General features: G+C 34.7%; 1 pseudogene; it reads right to left on the bottom strand.

Annotated features, from left to right (window-relative positions):
- Window positions 1-4,781: 4,781 nt before the first annotated feature.
- LOC124975665 (E3 SUMO-protein ligase RanBP2-like) lies at window positions 4,782-17,520 on the bottom strand (annotated as a pseudogene).
- Window positions 17,521-22,867: the final 5,347 nt, after the last annotated feature.

Below are 22,867 nucleotides of genomic sequence, written 5' to 3'. Positions count from 1 at the left end.
CTAGCTTCAATACTTAGTACCAATAAATAAACAAATAAAATTTTAAAGTCATATGATCAATTCAACAGAATCAGAAAAAGTCTTCCAAAAAATTCAACATCACTTCATGATAAAAACCCTCAATAAATTATGACCATGCCTTAACATAGTAAAGGCTATATATCACAAACCCATTGCCATCATCATTCTGAATGGGGAGAAATTTTAAACATTTCCTCTAAAATTAGTAATGAGTATGGCTGGGGAGGTAGCTCAGCTGGTATAGCGCTTGCCTTGCAAGCACAAGGCCCTGAGTTCAATCCCCAGTACTGCAAAAAAAAAAAAAAAAATTACTAATGAGACAAAGGTGTCCACTCTACCACTTTTATTCAATAGAGAACTGGTAAGTTTATTTCTATGATTTGCAGTACTGGAGACAGAATTCAAAGTTAATTTACCAATAAGTTAAATCTCCAGTGATATAAAAAATGTTATATATATACTTATATATATATATATATATGTTATATATCATATAATGTGTACATATAAAATGCAGTGTTATTTGACATATAATTATATTATGCATAATTACATATATACATATATACTATATTATATTTTTTAAAGGGATACCAGTGATTGAACCCAGGGTTGTTTTACTACTGAGTCACATCTCCAGTCCTCTTTATATTTTATTTGAGCCAGGGTCTCACTAAGTTGCTGCATCTGACTTCAAACTTGTTATTCTCCTGCTTTAGTTTTCTGAGTTGCTAGAATTACAGTCTTGTGCCACCATACCTCACTGAGAACTAAAAACTTTAGCCAAAGAATTACAGCAAGAGAAATGGAAAGAAATTCAAATTATCCCTGTTTACATATGATTCTGTTTTCAACTTAGAAAATCCACATGAGTTCACCAAAAGTCTTATAGAACTGATAAATTCATGAATGTAGTAGAATAAAAACCTAGGAAGTGAAAGATCCTCTACAATAGAAATTATACAACACTTGAAAAAAATTGAAGAAGACACTAGAAAATAGAAAGACCTCCCATGTTGATGGGTTGGGAGAAATGGCCATAAAACCAAAAGTGACTAGAGATTCAATGCAATGCAATCCTCATTAAAACAAATATGACATTCTTCACAAAACTTAAAAAAGAAAAAGACAAAATACGGATTGGAGGATAAATGATCTTGAATTGCCAAGTCGTTCTGAGCAAAAGAAAATAATTTTGGAGGTATCATAATATGCAATTTTGAAATGTACTATTGTGCCTTAGTAACAGCTATGGTACTGGCATAACAAGAGACATGTAGAAAAAGTGAATACAATAGAGAACACAGCACCAAACCCATGCAGCTACTATCAACTGATTATCAACAACACAGCCAAAAACATGTTAAAAAAGATAGCATCTTTAGCAATGTTACTGGAAGAACTGCACTTACACCCAAAGAAGACTGAAATTACATGTCTCTCTCTCTCATCCTATACAAAAATCAACTCAAAATTTATCAAAGACCTTAATGCATGACCCAAACTTTAAATCTAGAGGAAAACATGGAAACCTTTCAAGAAATAGGTACACACACAATGATTTCATGAACAGGACTCCAATAACTCAAGAAATAATAGCAAAAATTGACAACTGATGTTACATCATCTTGAAAAGTTTTGACCCAGAAAAGAAATCATCAAAAGAGTGAAGAAATAAACCATTATGGACAATATTATGGAGGTTCCATAAAAAACTAAAAATAGAACTATCATATAATCCAACTTTATCAGGATACATCAAAGTCAGCAAAGTATAATAAAACCTTTATACCTATTTATTGTGGCACTATGAACAATAGCCATGTTATGGAATTGGTCCAGGAGACCATCAGCAGATGGATGAAGAAAATGTAAACACACATGATAGAGTATTACTCATCCATAAAGAAAGATGAAATAATGTCACTTGTAGGATAATGGATGATAAAATCATTACACTTTTAGATGTATGTAAAAACAAGCATTTTATAATGTCATCAAATCTTATATTTAATGACAGCTCTTTACTGATTACAATTTTTTCCCCATAATAGTGGAATAATAACCTTATTTGATCCTGCCAACAACTCTGTAAGGCAAAAAGAGTAGGTGTCTTCAACCCTGTTCTACAGACTAGGAAGAAAAATATTACAGAATTGATGTAAATTTTTTTCCAATTAACACAACCAGGAGGTAAACTGGAAATTCAGAATGCAGAAATATTCAGAATCTAGCCTTCTTTCCAGTTAATGTGATACTTCCTGGGATCTAGATTATTTGCTTTAATGTACTGTTGGCCAACATCTAAATCCAGTGAATGAAAAGAAAACTTCAGTGACAAAAAAGTGTCCCTAAGGACATTTGGCATCCATTTGCACTTACAAATACACTTGCCTCTTCATCAAAAGTTTGCTGTCATACAGAAGAAAATCAAGAATACAGCGGATAGGTAGGCATAGAAACCTCTTTGCTTTCCCTGTCTGTGTTCCGCATGTGGGAAAACAGTATGTCAAAAATTTTTAGAATGTAAACTCCAGGAAAACATGGATTACTAAAACCACAAAACCAAACCAGCTTTCCCTAGTACCAATAACAGTGCATAGCATTTCACGGGCCCTTAATGATATATCAACCTAAAATCTTTATTAACCAGAGACTGAATGAGGGGAATGGTTGTTTGAACACTTCTTTCATAATCCCTTTTCTAAAATGATTGTCAACTACATATCTGGACTGAAAAGTAAATACTCTGGATTAAAGTTCTCAATTGCCAAAATTTTATAACAGAAATACTTTAGAAAAGTAGTTCCTATCTAAGTAAACTAAACCAATAGTCAATTTTGTATAAAGTATTGCTTAAAATGCAAAAATACTGGAATTACTTTATTCTATCTTTAAGCAGATTTTAATAAGACAATATAAAATCCAGCAAATTTGAAAAAAATAGATTGGGTTTAATACATTATTAGCATTTAAATAACATAAACCACAAAGTTCTTTCCTGAAATGTAACTCAAAGACAGTTCTTATAAAAGCCCCAAGCCACTTTTAAGTGTCTTTGAAATAGCAATACTGGAAAAATCAGCTTACATGTCATTTAGTCAAGTTTTTTGGTTAACATCTTTGAAGCTTTTAATTTTAATATTTTAGGACTACATGAAAATCTATTTAAAAATTTTTTTAAAAGCACTTGCATTTACTTAGAATTTATTCTAAAATCAAGACAACATTAACTGTCTCAGCTAAAAATTACAACACACTATTTAAATCAATTTAAATAGATTTGCAAAGGAGCAAATTCTAAATATTAAATGTACATATATGTGGTCTACTGTTTCCTTGAAGGTTCAAGTAATTCAACTGAAAAATTTGGAGTAGGTTTATTTTAGTTATCTGACTTTGTGACCAAGTAGATTTAGTCATGGATATGATGGTGTTCCATCACTCCTTACACAAACTGCACATCACATCCCTGTAATCATCTCTAACAGACAGTTTCACAGGTATTCACATAGGATACCTTATTTCTAAATTACCATACAACAGGGAGTAAATCTGTCTTTCCTCACTAAAAAAATGAGGTATGTTCACTGAAAAGAACTCAAAAGAAAGGAGTCAATATCCATGATTGCAATATACAAAATTTGGTGCTCTAATGAAATTCTTTGTAGTTCTACATTGAGTAAGTCAAGAAAAACATCTTTCTTTAGTAGTTTGGTTACATTTCCTTTGACACAAACCATTTCTATTGCATATCAAACTTGCAAAAATTATGTGACAGTTTATAGTATAGAACTTTCTTTATTTGTCCTCCTTATGACTAGTACTAAAATGAACAGATATTTAGATACACAAATAATTAATTTTTAAAATGTCATGGTTATTATCAATTGTCACTTTATTTCTCCTATAAAATTCATCAGAAAAAGGTACTGCAACAATTTAGTATAAAGCAAATCTTTAACCAAATAACATGGTATAGGCCTTTTGAAAATATTCATACTTTATCACAACAGCAACAAGGAAAAATTCAATTTATCGTCAGGACCAAGCTGAAGTTTTTGAGGTAGTAGAGACATATGACATAAAAGTTAAAAGAAAAATCTAAGGAAATATAATCAATATGTTTCAAGTGTAAATATCAATACCTTTTGAAAGGGCTCAGGAAGCTACATATTTTAGGAAAAGAAGGTGCTCTAAAATTTAATTTGTGACCATACAAATCTTTACACAAAGGTGTAAAGATTATAGAAGAACACTTCAGTTAATTATCTTCTGTGGCTCTATGCATTCATAAATGAGTCTCTACACATAAAGGAACTCACTGATAGTTAAGATTACCAAACATATTTCAGATCTAAAATAAAATTATCCAAGTTGTGGTCCCTTTATTCAAATGGTAAATACATCCATGCAACAAGTTAAAATATCTTTAAAGGAACTAAAATTAAATTGCATATTTCCTATTTCTTCAATAGTCTGTAAAGGTCTATTTCTTATAACAAAATAAGTTATTATCCCATTTTACTACAGATATGTCAGGAGTAGATAAACACAAGTATACCTGAAATACACCAGTGTTTAAACTTTTATTTCACACCATGCAAGGTCAATTATAACACATTAAAAAGTGATAAGTGCTATAAGCTTCAATTTTACATTTATATATTGGAAACGCTCATTTTCAAAATCTGAACATAATTACCATATTACCTGTAACAACTACACTTCAAATCAACTGCTTATACAGATAAAATTTACTATGAAAAACAATGATTTTGTATCTGGCCACATTCTATGATACTAATTCTTCAACTAAGAGATCCTTTGGGAGAACCAAATGATTCAATCTTTTTCACAGTATCCATGCTGTCCCTAACAAACCCAAATACTACATACTAAATTCCAAATGTTCTGCTTTGTTCAATGCCATAAAAATTGAGAATTATTAGTATTTGGCCTCAATTGTAGAGAGTAAGCCAGGAACAGTATGTTTCACATCAAAGTTTTCACCTTCAAATTTATCTCAGTAAATAGACTATCCTCCTGTTCCATCACATTTTGTGATATCTCCCCCCGAAAGAAAAAATTTCAATTAATAGGAATCCTGAGTAAAACATAAAATATACATAGAAGTTGCCACTATAGTATAAATCCTGACCACCCAGTTTCCTTAAGAATGCATTTTGAAAATTAAACATTTATTTTTGAATGAAGATAAAAATAAAAAGTCCTTTTCTTCACCTTCAAGTTCCAGCGTGTTTCAGGTGTTAGAAATTTGGACCCTTTTAACTTTGAAACTTCTGGGCAGAATTAGAGAACCAGTGGTGATGACACTCTTATTTGGGAAAGCTAAAGAAATCTTAAGAAAACTACATGATGAGGTCAAGAAGAACTTCACAAATTCCCCAAGTTACTGTGCTGTACATTCTTTTTGACTTCAATTACTATAGGTAGTTAGTACTCACTTCGCAAACAAAATCTGGAATTGCTCTGTGAAAGATAGAGTTCTTAAAATCGAGTCTCTTCTCTCCAGTGCACAGTGTTCTGAAGTTCTCAGCAGTTCAAAGAACAACATTTGAAAATAATTCAAATGTTCACCATCCACACAAACATCAAAAAATACCACAGGGTTTATCTCCTTTGATAACTCTGTTACCATAGATACCTCTCCTTTATGGAGTTTCAATAAATTTTGTTGATATTCTTCAACTTTTTTCTTAAAGACTCAATCATTTCTTTTGTTTCAAATCTCACTGCAAGTTGTTCCACTATTGCTTTTCCATCTATTGGAAAAACAAGTGACCAGAATATTAACATAACTTATAAATTGTTTTATGTTCCTTATGATTTTTAGAAAAGTCCAAGAAAGAAAGAAGATTAGCATCCAAATTTAGAAACTCATTAGCATAATCTCAAGCAGTCATAACTAAATCACTATTTGAAATATTTAGGGATTTTAATCTCATTGTTTTGGTGATAACATAGTTTGCACACACTTTAAACACCTGACCTCTTCTCATTAGGATCTGATAGTAATTCTTCATTATATGCCAAAGATTCTTTATATCTCCAACACCTTGCTCCTTCCACTGACTGATGTCTCTATCCCACCTATAAAGTTTGGCTCTCCCTTTAAACAAAATTTCTTCATCTTTTTCTCCAGATTTTACTTCTACGTATAAAAAAAGATGAACTCATTTGTAAGCTGATGCTTATAATTCCATAAAAAAATTCAAAAATCTAAATTTTTAAACAGATTTTCCTTGTAAGGACATTAATAGATTTTACTTTATAGGTTAAGAGGCTTCAAAAAGTGCTGGTTCTTGAAAAGAAATATTAACTACTGACTGATGTTGAAAAATGACAAAATAATTTTCCTAAAATAACATTCTTGGATAAAAACTGTAAATGGTTACTTTTTACTGAAATGATTTTGGCAATTATGGAAATTACTTTATCCCCAGATATACAGTATGAAAACAAACATGATATTCTAACAACATATGAAAAATGTTATTTCTTCCTAACAATTGCATATACTAATTATAAAGCAAAATCTATACAAACTTTAAAAAGAGGACTCAGGTATAGATCTGTTATATAGCACTTGCATAGCATGTCTGAGATCCTTGGGTTTAATCCCCAGCACTGCTAAAACAAAACAAAACAAGGAAAAACAACCAGAATTATTCTTAAAAACTGAATACCTAAGCCAGGCACAGTGGTACATGCTTGTAATCCCAGCGACTCTGGAAGCACAGGCAGGAGGATTTCAAGTTCAAGGGCAGCCTCAGCAATTCAGTGAGAACCTAAGCAACTTAGCAAGACCCTGTCTCAAAATAAAAAATAAAGAACTAAGGGTGTAGCTTAGTGGCAAAGTTAAAGGTCTAGTACCAAAAACAAAAAACAAAAGTGACAAAAAAAAAAAACACTGATGTTTAACAAATAGAGCTACTACTACTTCAGATTATAAGTATTCTGAAAAAAAACAACCATGTTCCTAAAAAATAAATCCAGGTTAAGTTTTAAGCTTAAAATGAAAATTAAATAATTAGTAAAATTTTCATTCCCTGACATTTACTTCTGATAATGACACTATTGGTTCAAAATGAAAATCTTCACTATGAACTACTTCATCACTACCATCTTCATCTTCACCAGCTTTACTGACTGTCTGTGTTCCAAACACTGTTGCTCCAGAATTTGCCCACTGGAAATTTTTATCTGAGGAGAAAATGAGGATAGGTAAACCACATAATCTACTTTTTAAAGGTTTTTAATATCCTGCTCTTAGATTATTAGTGCAAAATTATCATTTTCAACAACTAATACAACTATTAAAAATGTTTAAAATAAGACAGGTAGGGTGGTTGGGGAGGCAGAGGCTAGAGGACTAAAATTTCAAAGGCAGTATCAGCAATTTGGTGAAGTTTTAAGTAACTTAGTAAGGTTCTGTCTTTAAATTAAAAAGGTTGGGACTGAAGCTAGGTAAAGCATCCCTGTGTTCAATCCCAAAACCAACCTCACTCCAAAAAAGTTTAAAATATTCTGGCAGGGTCAACTCACACACAAAACTGCAAGGAATTTATAATTTCAGTTACTATAACAAGCACATCATAAATTAAAGCAAGAATTCAATATTCAAGAAAACAAATGTAATCTGATAATCTGCAATTAAACAAAACAAAAAAAAAAAGAACTGAGAAAACCAAAAGCTATTTCTGTGAAAAGACAAGAACACTGATTCCTGATTGCTGTTGTTAGGGTCGCGGCACCCACCGCCCGCAAAGGAAGACTCCAAGAGACCTTCTCATGCAACACGCACAGGGTATATTGTCCAAGCATGCTGAGGTCCACTACATGTCCTTACAGCAGGACAGAGGCAGAGAGCCCCAAGAAAAAGTACAGCGGTCTTTTTATAATAGCAAGCAAACAAGCAGTTTTCTTGGGTGGGCAAATTTATGGTTTTACCAGCAATTCAGTGATGTTTATTCAATGTTAGCTCTTGATTTACTAGCAATTTGGTGATGTTTACACAGGATTAGCTCCGGAGCTCAGTTCCTTATCTGTTTTAGTCACAAAACTACTACAAAATGCAGGTGGGGGTTACATTATCTTTTCTGGGCCATTTTCTGACTTTTTTAGTTAACCCTCTCCTATCATTTAACTTTCTCATGTCCTTTGGCCTGAGCAACTCTTACATTTCCCCCTTCTCTTGGTTGGTCTCTAATCCTAGAGACCATCTGAGTCACCCAGGTCTGTGTATTGTTGTCTAATTACCATTAATTTGACATCTCCTATCCTTTCTTGCACAAAGCCTATGATTCTGTTAAGTATACAGGGTCCTATAGTTAAAGCTAGTAGCAACAATATTAGGGATCCCACTATAGCGGACACCAGAGTAGTTAACTAAGGGGAAAAATTGAACCAGGATTCAAACCAGCTCTGACTAACTTTTCATTCTTTCTTTCTGTTTGTTAGTCCTTCTCTGACTTTTGCCATGGATTCCCTTACAACTCCAGAATGATTAGCATAAAACCAACATTCTTCTCCCAGGGCTGCACATAGACCTCCTTGCTTACAGTCTTTAAAGGCAGGTAAATTTGGTAATTAATGAGCTTAGGATATCCTTAACATTTTATTCTTCCAGGGGCAGTCTCCAACTTCCAGAGGCAGATGGCCTTCATGGCCTTCATTTCCTCAATTTGACCCGATCTCATATTTCTATACTAACTGCCTGTCCCCAATTCTGACTTCATTTACCCCTCTAATACTAGAAACTCCTTCACTGCTGTAGGGAAAATGGGCGATGACCAATCTGGCTTCTTCAAGCTGGAAGTGGGCAGTGTGGGGCAAGCAGTTTGGAGTTCCCTTTTTAGAAATCGGGTCAACTGAGGGGTCCAAGGTAGAAGTCTGGTTGGAGAAGAGCAGGCTGTAAAGGCATCTGGGGATGGGTGCTTCTATGAGAGAAGAACAAAAAGACATGAGTATTGAAATGAGATTGATACAATATAAATGTTGTGGAATCTGGAACATGCCAATGAATATCATAAAGATGACAGAAGCCAATAATTCCTCACCAGGGGGTGGAAGAACTGAGAAGTTGTTCCCATAACAATGCCTAGCAAAGGCTGGAGGGAACAAGGCTTTTATTTGGGGACTTCAACATCATCCAGGTTATCAGGAATGTAAACAAATATTTAACTCTTAATGTCATTGAGGTCCCCAGAAAATATAGTTAAGCTACTTAATGTCATCTGATTTTTGTACGATATCTCTTTATTGGTATAGCCTTTGTTAAGTAGAGATCTCTATATTTCTGTTACTTAGGGCTAGATAATCATACTAGCAAACATAGATTAAGCCTACCTGTGACTGTAGGCCTTAAACTGACTAAAATCTTCTGACTCTAGCAGTTTTCCTTGCTAGTTATCAGGCACATTTGCCTAAGAATCTTTCTTTTGTAGCTTCCACTCTTAATTTTAGTGGGTTAACACAAGTGTACATCTTAAGTTACTTTTAACTATTATTTCTTTTAAATGCCCAAGAATGGCTATATTTTGGTTTTAACTGTTTTGCTGGGTGTCTAAGATCAAGCTGGTCAAATTGACCTGGTTCCTGTCTTGTTAAAGAGTCAGATGAGTTTCCACAGGGGTCACTCATAGAGAACTTAAGAGCAGCTTCTTAGCTCCATCAGTGCCACTGGTTAGGCAGGGTCTTCTTGATGAGGTGGCTTTCCTTGAAAGTATTAGGGGTGTCTCCCTTTTTCCATGACTCTCCTCTGCAGCAGATGCACTGAGTGATTTTCATCCTCTAGTCTCAACATTCTCCTTGATCAGGAGGTTGTGTGACCCAGAGTTGCAGCGCTCCTTAGAGAAGTTCTCTTATTCCCTGTGTTCAGGCTGACTTTGAGGGCAAGATACTGTTTTTTTTTTTTTTTCTCTTGGCCTCTGTATTTAATTCCAATTTCTAAGTTTGATCTTAATCATCCAGCAAGCCAGTCTCACCAGTCATAAAGTAAGAGTACTGGGCTTTAACTTTAATGTCCATAACTCTACAGTCATTTACCCTTTTATTAAAGTACTACCATATACTATCTGTTTTGAAGGTGATGGCCTATTATCACAAGTTACCTAGGTTGTATGTTCTGGAAGCAGCTACTTCTGCAAAACAGCAACAGGCAACAGTTTTACAAAATGAAATTAGCAAGAGTAAAATCATATTTAGCTTGTATAATAGTTATCTTGAATTTTGGCTGAGTTCTACATTATATACCCTGTTTGAGATCATAGTAATCTTTACAACAAACATCAAACTTTTGAGCACAACTTTAAATGAGTTAAAGCCTGGCTTACTTTGGAGCCATTCTAACATGTAGCAGGGTGAGGCAGAGCCTTATCTCAGGTAAGGCAGGGCTCTTCACAAATCTTAAGTAAAATGTTCTAATCCTAAAGCTAATTTTTGCCCCTTTTGCCATGACCAGCATGACTAAATTTTCAAGTTCAGTGGGGGTCAAAGGAGTATTAGAAAATAAATGTTTATAAACACAGATTTTGAAAATTAAGCTGAGATCAGATGGAGCTCCCTTCTCTGATGGAAATGCAGACCTAAAGAGTTATGTTAGCAATCTTTATACATGTCTTATTATTAGGCTAAAGACTATGTAAGCATTATTCTTTGTTTTCAGGAGAGTTACAGAGACTAGAACATCTATGCACCTTTTTCCCACAACTGCAAAGTGCAATGTTAGGACTCTGTGTAGCTCTCAAATAAGTCCACTGTCCAAAGTTACTGTAAGGTGGGCAGGAACTAGAGAAGGGGACTGATGAAACACTGGTTATCTAGCAAAACAATTTCTTTCTGCCCAAGAGCTGTGTGCCTGAGATCAATGTAAGAGCTGATAGGACTCCTGTACAGAGCCTCCCCAGGGAGGCTACTGCCACAGCAGTTAGGCATCTTGTGCTCCTACACAGGAAAACTCCCAGGCACCAGGCATGCTACAGTCATGAGGTCAGAGACCCCAATCTCAGTCATTGTTGTCCCATTTTTGCTATTGCGCATTACACTCTTTCTTAAATGTCATTTTAAGAAGTTTACATATATTGATTTCTGAGTCCATATGAACATTAGTTAACACAGTCTAACATTATATCCAAAACAGGAATCAATCAAAGAAAGGCTGAGAGAGCTTTTAACTTTTCTTTTGTGTAGCGAAATGCTTTCACCTTCTATGATATGAACCTTTAAACAAATCAGGCTGTCACTAACTCTTACATATACATTTACATTTAAATTTTTATCTCAGTGAAATAAGTAATTTTACATATACCTTACTGATAATATGTCCCATAATAGAACATTAAATAATAGAAATAAATCCCCAATAAAATGTACTCTTTAAGTTTAAAATTACCATTACAGACAAGTTTATTCTGGAGAATAGCAGCTTGACAAATTTCCTGCTTTAAAAACTTATATACCTGGAAAATATGAATACATTTAATATACAAAGAGTGACCATTCCACAATTACCTTGACACTTTAATCTTACTAAATTCAGTTTTTAAAGAAAAATTTAGACTCTGTAACATAGTACAATACTCTTAACAGTTGTTTAACCATAATTGTACAAACCCCAATTTTTAAGACTAATTGTTTTAAAGAATAAAACTTAATAGACACAAAGTTAAGAGTAAATTAGTGTTTCTAAGAAATCCTTGTTATTTTACCATGTCATTTTACCATATAGATTAAACTTTGTTTTATATCAGAACATTAGTATTTCACCTTAGGAAAAACCTTAAATAGCTTCAACTGTCTCATATATATACAACCAACTTAGTTACACACAAACTTGTTGAAACTTGCCCTTTACTTACACAGACTTTCTTATCACTTACTTAGACCCTCATGTATTCCATCACACAAGCTCTTTCTTACCCAGAAACATTTTCTTTTCCTTTTTATTCAATATATTTCCATACCCAGAACCTTTTATTTTCTCTTTCCTATCTGTTGACCCCTTTTTGTCCACATTCTGAAACTACACTTATGAAATTTTTGAATTTAGACATATCACTCTACTTTAACAAGATAAAATACTTTGTTGTTTATGGTACTCTAACTGAAACACAGTGAGAGGGAGATGGTAACTCTAAATCCAAATCTAAGATCTCCTTGGAGCTTTGCAGAACTGGAGGGGTGCAGGGGGAAGTGGTAAGGGAGCAGATGAAACGCTCACTCTCTGGGTTGGGGTTTTACCTGTTAGGACATAATTCTTAATAACCTTGTTTTTAGTAATGACACAAAGTGATTTTAAACACTTTTTGATTTACCAACCTATGAAATCACCAATAATGTTTAAATATGTTACTCCATGGAATTTAAGGAGTTAAAAGTACTTGATGTTATTTAACAATTAGCATTTTAACTTTGCAAATTAATCAGATGTCACCAACAAACACATTTGAGTAATCCCATACATGTTAACTCTAATTCACTTATTCTGTAAAAACCAAGATATTAGACAAGTGTCCTGAACAGTATTTTCTGTCTCTTTCCTGTTGAACAAAAGTCCTAGAAACAATTGATATTAGACATTGTTTAACATCAACATTCCATTAGTTTGACCACCTAGAGACTTGCGAGTTATTTTCAAAGACATCTTACTTTTATTAGTTTACCCAATTTAAATCAAACCCTTTTAAATCACATGAATAAAAGTATTTGGATCCATTTTTAAATTTTAATTTTAGGAGCGCTCAGTTTTGATACAGACAAAACATGACATTAGTACGACATACAAATAATACAAAATCAAAGGCCTTGTAACTTTATCTCCATTGCAATGTAACAGATGTTTAAAAACTCTAGTTGAATAAAAAATAGAACTGATCAAAAAGAAAAAAATCATTAACCTAGGTATGAAGGATCAAAATTAAGAGCTCCAAAATAAAGCATTAAAGAAAAACAAAACAAGAATCCTCGAAAATGAGTTAGTTCTGTGTAGCAGCCCAGGAGTTTAAACCGGACACTTTTTTTTTTCTTTTCTTCAGGTTATCCCCCCTTCCTGCTGAGACTGCTGCAGTTTACATTCCAATGCAGGCTTTGGCAAGGCCAGGCAGGGGAGAGGGGGGATCACCTAGGATTTTTTAACCCTTTTTCTTCCTGGTTGAGAAATCAGGTTAGGTTTGAATGCAGAAGATCACAAAACATCATTTCTCACTACTTTTGAGGAATGGAGCTGCTGAGCTCTCTGCCTAGGGGGATTGGAGTAAACAAATCTCTCAAGAACAAGGAGAAAGACTGTAAAGTACCCTGCAATGAGTATCCCTAAACCTAAGATCGGATTAACACAATGAAGAATTTAATGAGACAAGAGTAAAGACCATACGGTACAATACACAGACAGACATATAGCGCGCTAAATCAAAATTGGCTAGTTGGTATTTTGTCAACAAAAACAAACAATTTCCAATTGTCAGATTGTAGAGGGAGCACAGTTGCCAGAGCCGGTTTTGGAGTTAAATCTGGGGGCAGGAATGTTCTTATCCACGATGGAGGAGTCTCACAAAGGTCCTGCCAAACTATGATGTAGGGTTTTTGGTCCGGGTGACCATCACGGCCGGGTTGGAAGACAGTATCTTTTACTCTTCTGATCAGGACCAAATGGAAAGACCCTTCAGGAGGTCATTTGACTCCGAATGATGGCCACTCAGCGGAGCAAAAGGTCTGCCATTTGCCTTTTGTAACAACGAGAGAGAGATTCTGGGCATGGCTGCAGACCTCTGACCAATGAGCAAGGGTTAAAGATAAAGGAGTTGAAGTTGCTTAACCCATCTTACTAGGAACAATAACGGAAGAGATCAAATACAAAAAGAGACAAAGAAAAACAGACACTGACACAAAACGACCCCAAAAAGACGTTAACAAACAATTCAAATGGTGCACCGGTCTTACTGATTCTGATTTCTCTGGCAACAAAGTCACGGTTTTAGAACCTACGTAAAAGAGACATCCAGGTGTCCCTGGAGTCCTCCCACCTCTGAAGTGTCCCCCAGGGTTGTGACTTGTGGTTCCAGGACACATCTATCCACCACGGTCGGGGAAGGCTCACGCCTTACACTCGACATTTCACAGCAATGCCAGAACCTGAACAGAATATAGGCACCTTACTTACCCCAAGAAGAGCCTGTTGGAGACGACCAGGGCAGCAGGGAAATCTCGGTGGGACCTGCAAATGTTAGGGTCGCGGCACCCACTGCCTGCAAAGGAAGACTCCAAGAGACCTTCTCATGCAACACGCACAGGGTTTATTGTCCAAGCATGCTGGGGCCCACTACATGTCCTTACAGCAGGACAGAGGCAGAGAGCCCCAAGACAAAGTACAGCAGTCTTTTTATAACAGCAAGCAAACAAGCAGTTTTCTTGGGTGGGCAAATTTATGGTTTTACCAGCAATTTGGTGATGTTTATTCAATGTTAGCTCTTGATTTACTAGCAATTTGGTGATGTTTACACAGGATTAGCTCCGGAGCTCAGTTCCTTATCTATTTTAGTCACAAAACTACTACAAAATGCAGGTGGGAGTTACATTATCTTTTCTGGGCCATTTTCTGACTTTTTTAGTTAACCCTCTCCTATCATTTAACTATCTCATGTCCTTTGGCCTGAGCGACTCTTACACTGTCAAACCTTAAGAACAAAATAAATTAAGTGAAACAACGTAAGAAAGATAGAAAAGAGGATGATGAATGGAATGATCTCACAAAAATGGAGAAGTGATGGTGAGGACAAAACGTAGTAAGACTTATTTAAGTATGTCTTCCTGCTTTTGTTGTTCCTATTTTATATGTTAGTATGCAATCATGATAGAGTACTTGGTTATACTGAACAATAAGCAACAAACACAGCAAACATCATTGGCTTTTTTTTGTAGAAAACTGTATCCACTATATTGTTATATGTTCTGACTTATTAGCTCTTTTACTTTGTAGGCTATTAGGAAAAACAAAAATAAAGAAACCTGTTAAAGGGGAGGTCATGAATTCTAATGTAATGTCATATCCCAAAGTTGTTTACTGCTCCTACAAGTAGCGGAAGCTGTGAAAAAAAAAAATGAAACTAAGTGGGGATAATAGTTATTTGAATTGCATTAATCATTTAAGCATATACCTTCAATAAAATTTATCCCATAAATCAAACATCTTATATTAGAACAATTTAGATGGTTCAGACATGAAATTTACATGATTTCACAGATAAAAAAGGCATAAGAATGAGAAAAAAATGAACAGTCTTATGCTAATAATCTTGAAACAATTAAATGATGAAATCATTTTTACAAAAGTACTGTTTTATAGAAATGCTACCAAATAGATTAAAGATAGAAACATCACTGATAGAGAATGAGAAAGCACATCATTTATAAATTTATTTCAGCACCACAAATTAGCATGACCATAATACTAAGATCCAAATCATCTCCTTAAAAAATGCAGATTCAGGGCTGGAGATAAAATTTAGCGGAGGAGGGCTTGCCTACCATGTGTGAGACCCTCGGGTCAATCCCTAGTACCTTAAAAAGGGGGGAAAGAGTAGATTCCTAATTCTTGAAATATCAACAAATCAAATCTAAAAGTACATGTAGTTAAAAGAATAACATTACCAAAGTCAGAATTTTTTCAAAACTGAAAAATAATTCTGCATTTAAGGACAGGGAAGACCATTAGAATAATTTGTACAAAGTTTAAAAAATTCTTATGGTTATATTATTAATAACAAAATTAATCTTGGTGTGTCCTGCAGATCTGTAATTCCAGTGATTGTGAATGCTGAGGCAGGAGAATCACAGGTTTTAAAAAAGTCTTAGCAACTTAATGAAACCCTGCCTCAAAATAAAATTTTAAAAAGACTGGGTGATATACACTCAGTGATAGAGGACCCCTGGGTTCAATCCCCAGTACAATCAATCAATCAGTCAGAGAAATCCTTCATTATGAGAACACTTAGTAAATGGGAAAGTGCTACTTTAGTGACAACACTATAACAAAGACTGATTCTTTAAGTTGCATTTTGTTCTGTTAACATGATTAAAATAACTCCTTAATCTTAATTTTAGGACCAAAGAAAAAATCCCCAGAATTTCTAGAAGACAAATCTGCAAATGACAGTCCTCTACCACTTCCAAATGAAACTCTTTTAATTTCCACTGACAAAAGAAAAAGAACAATTTATTATTTCATTTAAGATGTTCTGAACATCAAAGATTTCCCCAGGACTGAAAAAAGGACAAGACTTTCTATACTACAGGCTAGGGGAGTTTAGCTTCTATATTTGGCTAAGTCTATATTTTGGTAAATTTTACATCCAATTTTGAGCTTCTTCAGTAATATCAAGTTTACAGGTATTATTCACAAGGAATACAATACTACACAAAATGCATGCCAAAAGATTAATGAGGTGGTGAACTATTAAGCTAGATTACACAATCATATAGTTTCTGCTTCATAAAGTCTTTTACAAAAAGTTGCTAAATCAAGAAATGAGGGAAGAATTTTAGAAAACATGTGTATAAAAAATATTTTGTTTTCTGTATTTTAAAAAAGCTGACAAAAACTAAATGTCCCATTTATATTTGATCATCAGAAATTAAGGGTTATCTGAATTCTATATGATCTCTGGAATCACTGCACTTTACTAATTTGTCTGAAAATTCAGAGGTTTTAGGTGTGCAATTACCTTCCTCTTCCACTATAGTAAAACTCTAAAGTGTCTATAAATGTAATATTTGTGACTTATTTAGGACTCCTTTTGGGGAAAAATTATCTACCATACATTATAAGGTAATACAATTTACAGAGACACTTCTTCCACCTCAAAAAAATAAATAATTAGAATGGAATAATGGGAAGAAAGTAATACCAAACATTAGTTACTATAATTGAATAATTTACCAAGATTTTAGGCTTATAAAAAAGAAATATAAGCTTGAGAAATACTATTAAACAATACTAAAATAAAAACATTATCACAAAGAAAATTACCATGTAAGTAAACTATTATCTCTTATGTTCAGACAAAGAGGTCAAGAGTCACAATACTATGTAATCCCTGCAATCACAGGTCTAACAATAAAGATATATGTTTATTTTTTGTTGGCAATGCAGTACGACTTTCCTTCTTAGCACTGCTTATATCTTATGCCCCTTCATGTCTTCTAAAATCTATCTTCTCAAACATACAGGTGTACTTTTATGTAATACATGATTACAGAAACACATTAAGTTTTACCTTGGCTTATAGATTCTGCATCAGTTTCCTTTCTAGTACACAAATCTACAGGTTTGTCCACAGTGCCAGAGGAAACAGATGATGACCTAATATGCTTGGTAATATAATCAGGTTCTTCATATTTACAGAAAAATGCTGCAGTCACTTCAGTCCTGCCTGTATATACAGTGTCAGTTGTGCTAGTTATTTCCTCACTCTGGGATTTCTGCACAGAGGAAGTAACAAAATATTATGCCATTAAGCACTGACTTACAACTTGCATACACAAAGTTCAGGGTTCTAATTCCCAGCACCACAATAAAAAGGAGGTATCACAATACCAGATCTTAATCTATACCACAGAGAAACAGTAACAAAAATAGCATGGTATTGGCACCAAAATAGGTAGGCAGTCCAATGGTAGAGAAGAGAAGACACAGAGACACCCATATAAATATTCACCTCATACTAAACACAGGAGCTAAAAACATACAATGGAGAAAAGATAGCCTGTTCAACAAATGGTGCTGGCAAAACTATAAATCCATATGCAGTAAAATGAAATTAAACCTCTATCTCTCACCCTGCACAGAACTCAACTCAAAATGGATCAAGGACTTAGGAATAAGATCAGAGGAGCTGCATCAAATAGAAGACAAAGAAGGCCTGAATCTTCTTCATGTTGGCTTAGGATCAGACTTCCTTAACAAGCCTCCCAAAGCATAAGAAATCAAAGCAAGAATCAATAAATGGGATGGACTGAAACTGAAAAGCTTTTTCTCAGCAAAGGATACAATCAATAATGTGAAAAGAGAGCCTACAGAGTGGGAGAAAATCTTTTCTACATGTACTTCAGATAGAGCACTTACCTCCAAAATTTATAAAGAACGTATAAAATTTTACACCAAAAATACAAAGAACTCAATAAATGGGCCAAGGAACTGGACAGACATTTTACAGAAGAAGACATACAGGTGATTAATAAATATATGAAAAAGTGTTCAACATCTCTAGTAATTAGAGAAATGCAAATTAAAACAACTCTAAGATTTTATCTTACTCCAATTAGAATGGCTATTATTAAGAACACAAACAATAATAGATGTTGGCATGGATGTGGGTAAAAAGGCACACTTTTACATTGCTGATGGAGTTGCAAATTGGTGCAACCACTCTGGAAAGCAGTGTGCAGAATCCTCAGAAAATTTGGAATGAACCCCCCTTTTGACTCAGTTATCGCACTTCTTGGTTTACATCCAAAGGACTTAAAATCAGCATACTACAGTAACAAAGCCACATCAATGTTCATAGCAGCTCATATTACAATAGCTAGATTGTGGAACCAACCTAGATGCCCTTCAACAGATGAATGGATAAAGAAACTGTGGTATATACACACAATGGAATAGGATTCAGACATAAAGAAGAATAATATCATGGCATTTGCAAATAAATGGATGGAATTGGAGAATATCATGCTAAGTGACAGAAGCCAATCCCAAAAAACCAAAGGCCGAATGTTTCCCCTGTTAAGTGGAAAATGATATATAATGGGAGTTGTTGGGGGGAGTGAGAGAAGAATGGAGGAACCTTAGATGATATAGACATTAGATTATGACAGGTAGAGGGGATATGAAAAATGGTGGAATAAGATGGACATAATTACCCTATGTACATGTATGATTACATGAATGGTAGGAATCTACGTCTCATGTGCAAACATAGAAACAAAATGATGTAAACATTTGTGTATAATGAATAAAAATGCAGTGTGTAAAAATTTTTAAAAATAAATAATTTAAAGTAAATAAAAGTTGCTATTTCTTCTAAAAAATACTGACTTGCAAAAGGATCACATAACCTGCTTTACAAGAAATTGAGAACTTGGACTTCTGGAAAGATGTAATGAGCACATTTCACCCTTTCTCTCCACAAACCTACAACTAGATGCCTGGACTGAAATATGCAGAGCAACTCTGTAAGAAGCTCTGAAAGGTGAATAAATATAGCAGATTATGTATCATAGAACAAGATGGGAAATCTGGTGGTGACATCATGTGGAATTTTTATCTGTCTGTCCTGTATCCCAGCCTGTATTACAATGGTTCAATGAAGTAGAACTGCCAATGGCACACACACACACACCAAAGTCTCAAGTCAGTTCTCTTTGACCAGAGAAGGGACTGGTCATCAAATGACTCATGTGTTGGAACTCTCCAAAACAGACTTTAAAGCAGATATTTTGAAAATATTCCAAGAAGTAAGGACAGACACTTTTAAGTGAAAACAGTATTTCTCAGGAAAGAAGCAATTATAAAAAAGAAACAAATGGGAATTTTACAATAAAATCTAGAGTTAAAGAAATAAGTTTTATAGTCCACTTCATCCATCAACAGTAAAATACACACATTCTTCAGAAACTTACATGGAATATTTACCAAGAAAGACCATGTGCTAGTGCCCGTGCTATGGTTCAATGGTAGAGCACTTGGATAGCAAGCATAAGGCCCTTGAGTTTGCTACCCAGCATCACATAAAAAAGACAAAGAGGTCACTTAAAATAATAGAAAACACACAATGGATACTATGAAACCAAAATGGAATTAAAGTTGAAATCATTAACACAAATATTCACTTGAAAAAAATCCAAACTATTTGGAAATTGAACATAAATAACATGTCAAAAAATAAATTTCAAGAGAAATTAAAAATACTTTGAATTGAATAAAAAAAGTACAAGTGACACTGAGTTTGGACATCATGCTAAGCCTGACCCCTATACAGAAGTTGGATGTCACACTGATCCCAACCCCACACCGAGGTCGGACATGGGCACTGAGCCCACCTCCCACACCCAGGTTGGTTGGTGCTGTGCCTGCCTGCCCACAGCAAGGTCAGAGGTTGCTGAGCCTGCCCCCACACTGGGGTCAGAAGTCACTGACCCCACTCCCCCACACCAAGGTCAGTCATTGCTGTGCTTGCCTGCCCACACCGAGGTTGGAGGCATCACTGAGCCCACACCACACACCAATGTCTCAGGCATCACTGAGCCCACACAACACACCGAGGTCGGTCTGGCGCTTAGCCTGCATGCCTGTCTGCCCCCCTACTGCTGAGGGACACTGTGTCTGCCTCTGTGCTGACTCAGTGCACCCTTGCTGGGGCTCAACAGTTCCTCTGGAGTCTGGTGCAGGCACTGAATTATTTCTGAGGGTGTGGCCATCATCATTGGAAGGGCAGCTCCCATCCTGGGACACCTATAGGAGACTGGAGGCCCTTTGACAGGTACCCTATTTACTCACTTATGTCCTACACCCTTTCCCTGTCCTCTTGTCACAACTAGAAATATTGCAAATACTAATTGAACTGATCCTGTTTATTTTACAAATGTTAAAGTCTGTATAGGAGCTATGTGGTTCAGGGCTGCATTTTCTCTATATTGAGTGCTACTGGTATTGATCTCCACTTCAAAGAGAGGTATTGGAAAATTACAGGATCATAAGTATCTCTGATCTTCACTGCTACAGGGGAATAAACAGAAACAATATGAAAAAACAGGGTAAGAAAGTGTTCCTAAGAAACCAAGATGCTATTGTGATAGAATCCAATGACAGCATGGCAGTAGAAATGACAGAAAAAGAGTTTAGAATATGCATGATTAAAATGATCTCTGAAGCAAAAGATGAGATAAGAGAGCAAATGCAGGCAATGCAAGACCATTCCAGTAGATAATTAAAAGAGAAAATGCAAGAGGCAGAAGAACACTTCAATAAAGAGATTGATTGTCTGAAAAAAAAGAAACAAACAGAAATACTGAGATGAAAGAAATGATAAACCAAATTAAGAACTCAATAGAAAGCATCACAAACAGATTAGACCTTGTGGAAGACAGAATCTCAGACAATGAAGACAAAATATTCAATCTTGAAGATAAAATTGAACAAACTGAGGAGATGTTAAGAAGTTATGAATGGAACCTCCAAGAATTATGGGATATCATGAAAAGACCAAATTTAAGAATTATTGGAATTGAGGAAGGAACAGAGATACAAACAAAAGGCATGAAAAACCTGTCAATGAAATAATGTCAGAAAATTTCCCAAACCTGAAAAGTGCAATAGAAAATCAAATACAAGAGGCTTACAGAACACCAAGTGCACAAAACCACAACAGATCCAAAAAAAGACACATTATAATAAAAATACCTCACATTCAAAATAAACATAGGATTTTAAAGACTGCTAGAGAAAAGCATCAGATTACATGTACAGGGAAACCAATAAGGATATCAGCAGATTTCTCAGCCCACACTCTAAAAGCAAGAAGGGCCTGGAAATATATTTCAAGCTCTGAAAGAACAGGGATGTCAACCAAGAATACTACCCAGCAAAACTAACCTTCAGATTTGACAATGAAATAAAATCTTTCCATGATAAACAAAAGTTAAAACAATTTACAAATAGAAAGCCTGCCCTACAAAACTTTCTCAGCAAAATATTTTGGGAGGAGGAAGTGAAAAACAACAATACAATTCAGCAAATGGAGGAACTACCCTAAAGGAAAAGCCATTCAAAGGACAAGTAAAAAACCAAAAGTAAGCCAAAATGAACAAGAATACAAATCATATCTCGGTAATAACCTTGAATGTCAATGGTCTAAATTCCATAATCAAAAGACATAGACTAGCAGGTTGGATTAAAAAGAAGACCCAACAATACGCTGCCTTCAAGAGACCCATCTCATAGAAAGACATCCACAGATTAAAAGTGAAAGGATGGGGAAAAACATACCATACACATGGACCCAGTAAAAAAGCAGGTGTCTCCATCCTCATATCACATAAAGTGGACTTCAAACCTAAGTTAGTCAGAAGGGATAAAGAAGGACATTTCATACTGCTTAAGGGAAGCATAAAAGAACAATATATAACACATTTAAATATTTATGCCCCAAACAATGGAGCATCTATGTATATCAAACAAACCCTTCTCAATTTTAAGAATCAAATAGACCAAACACATTAAGAGTGGGGGACTTTAACACACCACTCTCACCACTGGATAGATCCTCCAAACAAAACTGAACAAAAAAACTATAGAACTAAATAATACAATCAATGATATAGACCTATTGGATATTTACAGAGTATTTCATCCATCATCAAGTGAACATACTTTCTTCTCAGCAGCTCATGGATCCTTCTCCAAAATAGACCATATTCTATGTCACCGAAAAGCCATTAGTAAATACAAAAAAATAGAGATTCTGCCCTGTATACTATTAGACCATAATAGAATGCAATTAGAAATAAATGATAAAATAATAAACAAAAACTACTCATATACCTGGAGACTAAATAATATGCCAATGAATGATGCAGTGATAACAAGACATCAGGGAAGAAATAAAAAAAATTATTAGAGGTAAATGAGAACAATGACACAACATATCAAAACCTCTGGGACACTATGAAAGCTGTATTAAGAGGAAAGTTCATTGCATTGAGCTTATACATTAAAAAAATAAAAAGTCAACAACTAAATGACCTAGCATTACACCTCAAAGCACTAGAA

Source organism: Sciurus carolinensis, unplaced genomic scaffold (assembly GCF_902686445.1).
Source record: "Sciurus carolinensis unplaced genomic scaffold, mSciCar1.2, whole genome shotgun sequence".
NCBI lineage: Eukaryota > Metazoa > Chordata > Mammalia > Rodentia > Sciuridae > Sciurus > Sciurus carolinensis.
Note: the sequence above shows the minus strand (reverse complement) of the source record. Positions and strands in the feature narration are given on the sequence as shown.